Raw genomic sequence first — 7,245 nt, 5'->3', positions numbered from 1 at the left:
AAAGTCCTCCACTCTAAAAAGGAGTATTGGGCAGTCACTAAAAATAAGATTGAGGGACTTCCCTGGAAGTCTAGTAGTTAAGACTCCACATTTCCAAGGCAGGGAACTAAGATCCCACATGCTGCATGGCACAGTCAAAATAAAAAAGAGGGAGAGATGGAGAAACATCTAGTATCTTAGAAAGATGTCCCAAAAGCATTTGTACATACACACAGAGGATCAGATAAGAGACAGAAAGGTAAAAAAAAAAAATTAAAAAATTAAAAATAAAAAAAAAAGAAAGAGACAGAAAGGGAGGGAAGAAGATACAAAAAGAAATTACAAATTACTTTCACTAGTTACCTAAAGGATATTGGAAATGGAGTGGTTGCTTATTTTTCTCTTTTTGCTTATCAGTACTATATAAATTTTCTATCATAACTATTAATCAAAGGATAAAGTTACAGTTTTAATTATGAGAATTAACTGAGGAATAGATTCCTTTGCTAAAATATTAGAAAAACAAACCCTCTTGTTGCTTTGATATAGAAAGCAGCAGCAAGAGCAGTGATTAGGACACAGACTCAGCCAGAGAGCCTGGCCTGAACTCGACCTCGGCCACTTGGCCTCATGATACACTAGGTGAACTCCTTAACCTCTTAGCTTCCTCATCTATAAAATGGGGAAAGAATTAGGGTCGATAGGACAATTAAATTAATTCCTATTAAACCCTTTAAACGGAACCTGTAATATATCAGGATGTACTGCTGACTCTTGAACAAGGTGGGTTTGAACTGCACAGGTCCACTTCCATGCAGATTTTTTTCGATAGTATATACTATGGTACCACCTGGTCCAAGGTTGGTTGAATCCGCAGATGTGGAACCGTGGGTAGGAGGGCCAACTATCAGTTAGATGGGGATTTTCAACTGCATGGAGTGGGGCAGTTGGGGAGGCTGTGAGTTGTTCCAGGATCAACTGTATTTAAATGTTGCTACCGGGAGTAACAGTAGTACAAGCAACTTCATCATCAACATCCTGTCCTTCTCCGACCTAAGCTAGGCCCTTAATTTCTCTCATTGGACTATCTCAACAACCTTCTAATTCCTCCCCCTATCTCTAGCACATCATAAATTCATCATCCCATCAGTAACCAGACTGATCAATCTAAAGACAACTGTAACTACGTCACCTTATTTACAGACATCTTTATCTTAGTGGGCTATAGTGACTAGTTCTGGTCTGGCCCCTCTATCCATTCTCCTTTCCTCACTTCCAAAATAAGTGACTTTGTACTTTGGAGTGTGATAACTCCAAACTGCTTTCCACAAACTCTGGTGAAACACCATATCATTTCCCACATATACCTTCTGACTTTGCTTATGCTATTTTCTTTGCTTGGATTGTATCACCCTTCTTTTCTCCCTTGGATGGCTTTTATCCTTTCAATCAGATTCAACAAGATGCATGTCCAGAAAGCTTTCCCTGAAACCCCAGATAATATGACTCCCCTTCTTTTCTTACATAATATCCAGTGTTTGACTACGAACTGTTCTTGTGTGGCTATTTTGCACACCAAACTATGGGAATCTCAAGGGCAAGGACTATGTTGATTTCTTTGTATGCTCAGATTCTAGCTCTGCACAAACACTCAAGTATGTGTATAACTGAGTATATCTATGTAATTACCTCATAAGGATTTGCTTTCCAGGTGGCTCAGTGGTATAGGATCCACTTGCCCGTGCAGGAGACCCAGGAGATGCAGGTTCTATCCCTGAGTTGGGAAGATCCCCTGGAGTAGGAAATGACATCCCACTCCCATGTTCTTGCCTGGAGAATTCCATGGACAGAGGAGCCACGCAGGCTACAACCCATGGGGTAGCAGAGAAACAATCACAACTTAGCAATGAAAGAGAAACAACAACAAAGGTTTGTGGGATTAACTGAAATGGCAATTCTCTCTTTTTAGTTTACTTATTAAATCAAAAGAAACAATAGAAAACATCACACACACACACCTACCTAACCACCTACTATGTGCCAACTCTGAGCTAGGTACAGTGGAAATGGTGATGACATCATAATATAAAAACAGTGATAAAGTGAAAGTCGCTCAGTCGTGTCTGACTCTTTGTGACCCCATGGATTGTACAATCTATGGAACTCTCCAGGCCAGAATACTAGAGTGGGTAGCGTTTCCCTTCTCCAGGGGATCTTGCCAACCCAGGGATCAAACCCACGTCTCATGCATTGCAGGCAAATTCTTTACCAGCTGAGCCACAAGGGAAGCCCAACAATACTGGAGTGGGTAGCCTATCCCTTCTCTGCTGGATCTTCCCGACCCAGGAATATAACCAGGGTCTCCTGCATTGCAGGTGGATTCTTTCAGGGAAACCCCAAAAACACTGATAAGGTTCTTAGAAAATAATAACAGTATGAGGTAACATTTGATTAAGTACAAAAATAAGATACAGATAAAGGAATTTAAGGGATTAGCAAAGGAATAAGTTCTTTGTTAAATCCAGTACATCAAGACCTGTGAAATTGGACCCTTGATGGTTCAGGGCATAACGGGGATTCTCCCAGACAGAAGGCTGGCTGTATGAAGAGGGCTCTGTGTTTTGTCTTCTACTTGTATTCTTTCCTTTCATTCCACCGTAGCATCCAGGAGTATCCTGCTGTTTTTTTGTTTTTTTTCTTTCTTGTGGGCCCCTCCATGTGGCATTCGAGCCCTTAGTTCCCCGACCAAGGATCAAACCTGTGACCCCCACACTGGGAGCATGGAGTCTTAACCACTGGACCACCAGGGAAATCCTTCCTGTTCATTTCTTGGAATCCACAGTGGCCACTAAAAATGTCCTCTTTGTCTTAAGTAGAGCAAGGATAGGCTAGTATGTTCAAAAACAATGTCAATAACCACCAAAAGGTGAAAATGTAAGTAAAGGAAAATATAATAACAGAAATTAACAGTCAAACGTTGGTGAGCATCCAAACAACAATAAAAGCGTAAACACATACAGAGTGCACTTAAAGCAGTAATCATAGTGCCTTAGGAGTAATAAGCTTTGGCAACAAGTAGCTATAACTTCCTCAGAACAAACCAGTAGGTAGGAGGATTCTGCAGACAAGGAAACTGAGGCTCAGAATGATTAAGAGAGTGGCTGAAAGTCACAAGGTTTGTTGTGGAGACAATATCCAAGCCAGAGTCCACTAAATTGGAAAGTCTATGTCCTCTTCATTATTGTGGGCTCCCCGCCTAGCCTGCTGTACTGCCCCCTACACATAAAATAGATTTCTCTCCTGATCAATACTACCTATTACCTTAAGCTATACCTGCTAAGTATTGATTTACGGGTAGCTTCAAAATGCTCACATCCTATTGGCAGAGGCCAGCCTAGCTGCAGGGAAAAGATGATCCAAGAAATCCATATACTCCATGAATCTGGTCTGTTTTGTTCCTTGATGCCCAAGACCAATTTACTGTCATGAGCATTCTATTCTGGCTGCCCCAGGCAGTAAGGAAGAAATACAATATTGGGAACTGTGTACACCTGCTGCCCATATTTGCTGAAATAACCAAAAGAGGGTATGGAAACAATGGAAGATCATATTCAAAGGCCTCTCCTAACAACCCTATTCTCCACCACGTAAGAGGAACAACAGAGTTCCCATCACAGAAGACAAAAGGCATAACCTCTGACATCGGAACCAGGATTTAAAGTTGTGGAACTGAGACATATCAATTTTCTTATGTGCAAAAGGGGTTGTTACAAGGATTCAAAATAATAAGTATAACTCGCCCAGCCCACTGTAAGATAAGTTGAACACTGCTGCTATTGTAAATATTAGTAGTAGTTACTGTTTCAGCACATGACCACAAGTAACAAAACACTGGCCTGGGAAGTCCTCAACGAACTGTATGGGTCTTGGAAACCAGTTTCTACATGAATCCTTTCCCTTCAACATGGGACCATGTACAGTCCAACTCAGACAAATAATCAGGGGTTTGACAAAGCATATGTGAGGAGACAGTGCAATCTTCCCATTCCTAGAGGGGCTACCGATCTGATGAATGATGAGAGTGAGAGTCGGTAATGAGGCATAATGGTAGGAAGCAGTCTCCATTAAATATTTAAATCCCAGTTGCCATTCCCAAGGCGCCAGAACTCACATACTCAGATCTGAAACAAATGAAAAACAAGAGAGCAAGTAAAAAGTTAACCACCCACTTCAGAAATGACTGCATTCATTCTGATGAGCAGCTACGTAAGTTCTGGTGATTCCCACCCATTTGCCAGTGTGTGACTCTATCCAGAAGGAAAATCTTTAACCACAGCACTATTACAGGATCTTATATCCTGAACCTATGAGGACTCTTGTCAAAAGTAAATATCTTGCAAAGGAAACTGAGTCACTGGCTCACAGTTCTATCTATCCCAGGCTTATTCCTGATGCTGAGAGGCCACAGGGCAGTATCTATCTTTTCCCTGTGTGCTTAAGTTTATCTATGACTTGGCCTTCCACCTCCCCATGCCCTGGGTATAAAGGTCGTAAATGTCCTTCTATGTGCCTAGGCTCAGGTCAGCACACAGATTCTGACTCTTATGTTATACTGGTCATTTAACTTTCCCTCTCTCATTTTCTTACGTGTAAAGCAGTAGGTCAAGGAATAGTATCCCACCGAGCTCTTAATGCCCTGACACAGGGCAGTACCCCTTCTGAGGTTAATATGAGGATGTCAGGGGGAGGGATACAGTTAGGAAATATATACAGCTAATGCATCAGGCCATAAAAGTAACTGGGCTCCATTTGCATTTGAAAGTAACAAAGAGAAAAGGAGAAAATCATGTTAATAGCCTACAATATCTTGCCAAATAAATTTAAAGGAAAAGTGTCACATTGACTCTTACCTTTGGATCAACTCCTGCAAACCCACCTTGCCCCCCACACCCCACCCTCAGGGCAACAGCATTGTTTGAAGTCAACTCTGTAGCTTAAAATTTAAACAGCTGTATATTTCCCGAGTCTATCCTATCCCTATTATTTTAGTTACTGCAGCTGGTTATTTGACACTCATCTTTGATTCCATCTTCAGCTATCAACCCTTCAATATCTATATTCTTCTTTACCTCTAATCCATCCCAGGGGTCAATTAAAAGCTTCGGACATAAATCTCCTCTCCATTAGCCTACATAGAATTCATTCTCTGTTCATCCTGTCTTAAGTATCTGCATTTTCGTGTATCAAATCTACCTCTGTGGTTTTAACCTTTTTAAAATAAAGTTCTTATTCCCAAACACTAAATGTCTCCCCATGAAGTAAAGGTCCAAATATCTCAGCCTGGTTTTTGAGTATTTTCACAACCTGACCCCAAATGTCCTGCATCACACTCTCTGCCTCCCTCCTTGAATTCTGGAGTCCACTCAAGATAAACTGGCTGCTGGCCCCAGAGTGCACTCCTGGACCCTCTCCTCAACATGTGTGCATGCTGTTTCCCACCTGCAAGGAGACCTTCATCCACCATCGTTCATGTCTAAACCATCCTTCAGCATCAAATGTCACCTTTCCTGAAGACCTCCCTGAACTCCCACACAGAAGGGATCTTTCCCTTCGCTGAACCTCACTGCCCTCTCTCTAGCATTGATTACAATGTGATGACTCCACAGACGAAGTTCTTCACCATTTCACTCAAACTTTTCTTAGTGCAACAAATCAATCTCTGAGGAGTTTGGATCCTGGCCATTTATTAGACCTGGGGTCGTTTATTTAACCTCTTGCTGCATTCACTTACTTGCAAAATGGGGGTAAGACTTCCCTGGTGGTCCAGTGGCTATGACTCTGTGCTTCCAATGCAGGGGGCCTGGGTTCAATCATTGGTCAGGGAACTAGATCCCACATGCAGCAGCTAAAGATCACATGTGTTGCAACTAAGACCCAATGCAGCCAAATAAAATAAAATAAACAAATAGATAAATAAAATGGGGGTAAGAATGATTCCTACTTCATTTAGGTTAGTGTGAGGATGTCGTGAGATAACATATGACCAGTACTTAGCTGGCTGTCTTGACACAGAAGAGCTCACTAAATTTTAGCTTTGGTTCTTGTTTATTTGTTTCTGTGGAAGTTACTCTCCAAAGAGAGTTCCCTCTCTGTAAGTGTGTGCTACTTCACCCATTACCACTACTACTACCCCTCCTCTTGAGTCAAGACTTTCCTTGGTCAATAAAATGCAACAGGCCTTGCAGACGCCAGCACCCCAGAGCCTTCTATATTGCCCAGCGTTGGTCAGTCCCACTGTGTTCTTCAACACTGCTGACAACAGCGAGTCTTTGGACCACGTCTCCTTCGAGCTGTTTGCAGACAAAGTTCCAAGACAGTGGAAAACTTTCATGATCTGAGCACTGGGGGGAAAGGATAAATCCTGCTTTAACAGAATAATTCCAGGATTTATGTGCCAGGGTGGTGACTACACATGCCATAATGGCACAGGTGGCAAGTCCATCTCTGGGGAGAAATTTGATGATAAGAATTTCATCCTGAAACATACAGGTCCTGGCTTCTTGTCCATGGCAAACACAGGCCCCAACACAAACAGTTTGCAATTTTTCATCTGCACGGCTAAGACTAACTGGTTGGATGGCAAGCATGTGGTCTTTGGCAAGGTGAAGGAGGTCATGAATATTGTGGAAGCCATAGAGAGCTTTGGGTCCAGAAATGGCAATACCAGTAAGAAGATCACCACTGTTGACTGTGGGAAAATCTAATAAATTTGACTTTTTTTTATCCTTAAAAGTAAATAAATAAAATGCAACAGAAGTGGTATCACTTCTGGTCTTCTCCTTTAAAAAGTCAGGCAGCTTCTGCCCTCTCCCTGGTAAAACCAGGCACCTCGCTGTAAAGAAACTTGAACTAGACTATTGGATGATGAGACCACAAAGATAGAGAAAGGCCATATGGAAGAGCACTGAGATGCCAGACATATGAGTGATGCCATGTTGGATCTTCCAGCCAAGCTCAATAGCCAGCTAAATGCATGTGCATGAGAGACTCCCCAAGCAAGATAAGCAGAAAAACTGCCCATTTGAGCCTCAGAAACCTTAAAGTCAGCCCTGGATTTATGGGAAATCATAAATTACTATATAGATAACTAAAACAACATCTATCCACTTTCCCCTCTACTAGACCATGAGCTCCTTATGGGTAAGGATCATATCAAATTTACATTTGTATCATCAGCTCCTAAACAGACAGAAGCTTGAATTAATT

The 7,245-nt window shown here is 41.9% G+C and overlaps 1 pseudogene; it reads left to right on the top strand.

The window, feature by feature from the left end:
• The first annotated feature begins 6,206 nt into the window (after nt 1-6,206).
• Nucleotides 6,207-6,743, top strand: LOC122692727 (annotated as a pseudogene).
• Nucleotides 6,744-7,245: the final 502 nt, after the last annotated feature.

Source organism: Cervus elaphus, chromosome 4 (assembly GCF_910594005.1).
Source record: "Cervus elaphus chromosome 4, mCerEla1.1, whole genome shotgun sequence".
Lineage (NCBI taxonomy): Eukaryota > Metazoa > Chordata > Mammalia > Artiodactyla > Cervidae > Cervus > Cervus elaphus.
Note: the sequence above shows the minus strand (reverse complement) of the source record. Positions and strands in the feature narration are given on the sequence as shown.